Raw genomic sequence first — 4,695 nt, forward strand, 5'->3', positions numbered from 1 at the left:
TGACTGTGGATCAAGTATGCAAAAAATTAGTAGAATCAAAAAATATTTTGGGACTCAAAGTCTTACAATGTAACTCTTTGGGTAATGATGATCAAGTTAAACTTGAAACTGCCATGATTGATATGATGATCAAGTTCGAACATACACCCCTATAGTTAAGAATTGGATTTCCAGTGAGATTGTATTATACAGTGGATGCAAAGTGGAAATGGGTATTGTCCATTGAAAAACAAATAAGAGAAACAAAATTGGCACAATTTATGCTAGATTTAGGGAAGACATGCATGTCTACAGCCCTTAAAGATTTTATTAACAAGTTTATGCCGAGGGACATGGAATACAATTTTTTGAAAAATAAAGCTGATGAACTTGAGCAAGACAATATAAAAGCTTGGAAAGAAGCATTTGGAGTGGTTAATCCAACAATAGAAGTCATAGGAGATTCAGCAACTTGTCAGAGGATATGAACAAAAAGACACTATAGCAATTGAGGATGAAACTGACAGCCATCAACCCAATCCAAATATATTTCTGAAGAGGAAATTCAAGGCTTAATGAAGGAATCAAGAAAACTCTGTACAAACCCAATTTTGTTACAAATAATTGAATATCCAAAGCTTGAAGAAAAGAAGACTAATGATGTTATTGTCACATTAGTTACAAAGGCTACAAGTGTCGAGTAACTTGGTAAGGCATTAATTGTATATCCATCACCAACTTGTATGCCAATTTTGCAAAAGAAGGCAAATTTTGATAAAGACTCATGCACACACTCTACAGAAGTTGCAGTGACACAGAAAGAGAAAGAGACTACTCAAGCTCTTATTCAATTGTTAAGTGCAAAGGTTGTAGAATCTACCATTGTGACACCTATCCAACAAGTGATTTCTACACCAATGCAATACCCAAAGTTGAGATCTAGTGAAAAGGGAAAACAATGCAACTATCAATACCAAGGGTACACCCTTAAGATCTTAGGATGTGACTCATACAGATGAGGAAGATGATGAGTCATTGAATCTTGATGAGGTAATTACATTACCTACATATGATTTGAATAATCTTACACTGGAACAAATGCAAGAATTGCAAATCTTGTTGAGCCGTAAGGAAAAACAAGAATAGTTGAAAAGAGAGCAGAAGAGAAGATAGGTACTACATACTATCAAGGATAATTTTACAGATGCATATGGAATTATAGATGTAAATAATCAGCATACAATTTTGGAACAGCTAGTGTATGTAGTTGACAGAATTCAGACAGATGATATAGAGATAAACGAAAATGTGTTACAATGATTTGAAAGGAGAATGGAGCATAAATTATTATAGAAAGTCTCACAAGAACTTGTATAGAGAAAAGTTAATCTTTCTACATCTATTACACAATTGGAAATAATTTTGAAGACCATCAACTCTTTATATGTGAAATTGTGTGATATAGATTTCTTTATAGCACATACCACATGCTCATTAGAGATATGACATGTCGGCATAAGAGAAAATGTTATTATGTTGGGAAAGAATGTAAGTTCAAGATCATCCTCTTACCATGAACAAGCATTCAGTCAAAAGAGGTTAGCCGAGGTCATGACTAGAGATACAAAATTAAGGCACAAGTTGACATTGATTTAACTTTAGCTATTTCCACATACAGAGATGATTCAAAATGTAATCTCTATTGCTAGACATATTTTGAAGAAAGAGACAAATTTTTCAAACATTGAAGGATTTATTGACCTAGATTTTGAGTTAGAGATTCAATTTCAAATTTTGCAATAAGTACAGGAAAGATGGAAAATGGCCTATGCCAATATTGCGGCTAGTCATCACCAATTCTTTGACAAGTATTAGTTAGCCCCTATAGCTCTAGGTTCTATTATTGACAAAAACAAGGGGGAATGAGGAACGAAATAATATGAAAGGGGGAGATAAGAAATAAAGAAGAAGAATAAGGTAAAGAGCATATATCAGATTGTACAGCATCAAATTTTGGTCTTAGGGAAGAATGCATTTTTGAATGAAATGATTTCATGACAAAATGTTTTTGCCACTAATGTCAAAGGGGGAGATTGTTGATCTCTAAGCCTATGTTTCTGATTAGTGTCCAAACACTTAGTCATTTACTAGGCACAATTACAAGGTCATTACTATGATCGAGTTATCTAGTAAAGGTTAAGCAGATAGTGCTTATACCAAGCAGGATAGTGATTGTTGAGCATTCAGTAAAGAAAGAATAGATATATGAGCTAAGAAGAAGTAAGAGTTGAGTACTCAATGATGACTGAGTGTCAGCATAAAGGTTTGTGCAAGACTGAGCATTAGAGCATTCAAGTGCCAAGTAGTTCAGTTTTGATATTATAGTTTGTAATTGCACAAACTCATATGTAAATCATTTTTTGCTGACTTGTACATGATATTTAATATTTGTAGAGCCAGATCAGATGTTGATCACATGCCATTGCAAAAGGTAATGATCCCTAGGCATATGATTCAACCAATCAGAAAAAGGGATGTAAACGAAAAAAGATGATGAAGTTTAAGCCGTCGATCAAGATCTAGAACCTTCAAAGTAGGTCAATTTAAGGATTCTAACCCTAGAATCAAGAGACTATGAGTGTATGTTGAAATGCATAAGAGTGTATGTGTATGTGAAGGAGTGAAGGCAAAGTTCAAAGATAGATCATGTAGAGAGCAATCAGAGCAGTGAAGCACTTAACAGATTTGTCAGATTAGGAGATCAAATCAAAGATATAGCAAAGAGGAGACCCAAGATCATCTTGCAAAGAAAATCGAGGGTCGAATACTAAATCAGTTATTTTTTAATTGAGACATGGTAAATCTCTTAATAGAGTGGTCCTAATAGGCCTATGTAAACCTCCTAACAGAGTCCTTACTTTATTGTGAGTGTAAAATCCTTTAACAAGGTGAGACCTAACACTCTCTTAAGCTTTTAATAGGGAAAACCCCTCACAGGTTAGATCATATCTTATGATCAAATATTGTAACCCTAAAAAGTTGACTTTATTATTGCAACAATGAAGATTTGTGGGTTTCATCCCCACCCCAGTTTTACCTTCATCTTGAAGTGTTTCTGGGAAACCAAATCATTGTTTTATGTGTTGAACATTGTATGAATGTGATGTATTTCATTTATGTTTGAGAATTTTAGTTTTAATGGTGGATCTGTAAGATAAATTAGGTGTGAATGAATGAAATTGGTTTTGAAGTCAAAAGTTTAAGATCGTGATTCACCCCCACCCCCCACCTCAACACGTGCATGCACCCAAAAAATGTGTTGAGTACTTGTGTGGGTTATGCAAGGCCCAATAAAGGCCTTCATACTTTCAAATATATGCATATGATATGATATGGGGCCCACGCCCTACCAAAAAAAATTGCCCCTCTTTCATACAAGCTATCCTTCAATAAAAAATTGCCTCCAATTTTTAGAGCATGGACTAAGAAAATAATATATATCATTTGCTTTTCAAAAAGAATTATAATAAATTATTTTTCAATAAATAAAATCACCATCACCTTAGTTTTCGTGCCCAAGTTGTATAGCCTAGGTGCAAAAAAAATTGCCACAGAATCAACTTTGTCTAAAATGGACAAATTTTATATAGAAGTGGGAAGTTTTGTGCACTCTAAGAACAATGGTGAAATGGGGGTTTTTTAGCGCTCTGAGCATAGCGGTGATGTTCATTTTAGCTCAAAGTGACTAGAAATAAAGGCCCTCCAAATCCAATAAAAATCCTTTGAAAGCTAAAATATGTAAACCAATGCCAAAAACTCTCAAGAGCATAACAAAGGCATGAATATTTGAAGCTTTGATACTAAGTTGAAGTTTATGAAAGATCAGCCCCAACTCCCAAGAATCACCTTCAAGCAAACACATGTCATAGAAAGAGAGGAGCAAAAGCTGTGGAGGCTAGAATTCATAGATCCATAAAAGAGACATTCTTAATGAGCAAAAAGATAAATTGCTATTAGTCAAAAGTAAATCCATTTCTATAAAGAGGGATCATCCTTATAAAGGTGATCCAAAACCCTAAAAGGTGAAACCTAGGTTGCATGATGATAATTAATAAAAGAATTAATTATTATATGTCTAAAGTTTAGTTGAAGTATAATAGAGTTAATTAGAAAATATCTAATTACTCTAACAGTAATAAATAATAAATACTCTAGGCTTCAGTCATTTACTGATTAAAAATAAATAAATAAATGATAAATGAATAGAAATTAGAAATTTATTATATTTATCTTATTACACAATATTATTATAAATAGGAATATATTCTATTTATATTAAGATATTTATTAGGAATATTAATATTGAGATAATATATTGTTATTGAATAATATTTACAAGGCATATATTTATGTTTAAAATTACATATATTTTGAGGGTTATATGTCAGGACATGATCATGACAGTCTGTCCTTCCCAAATTTGCTTGTCCTTAATCAAAACTAATCTTCAAGGTGAATTTGATTTATTGGATCATTTTCTCTTAGACTATTCCATTAATTTGAAATGGATTATCCCCATCCTCTTTAGAAATGATAGTTAATGTTCCATGTTCTTGTTCCTTTAATGTTGTCTTTTTGTTGGGAGTCTCTTCAAATGTTTCTTTTGCCCTATTTATTTGTCCTCTTTTACACCAAAGTCCATTCTTACAAGGTGTA

This window comes from Cupressus sempervirens, chromosome 11 (genome assembly GCF_028749045.1).
Source record: "Cupressus sempervirens isolate cs-2001-9-10 chromosome 11, ASM2874904v1, whole genome shotgun sequence".
Classification (NCBI taxonomy): Eukaryota; Viridiplantae; Streptophyta; class Pinopsida; order Cupressales; family Cupressaceae; genus Cupressus; species Cupressus sempervirens.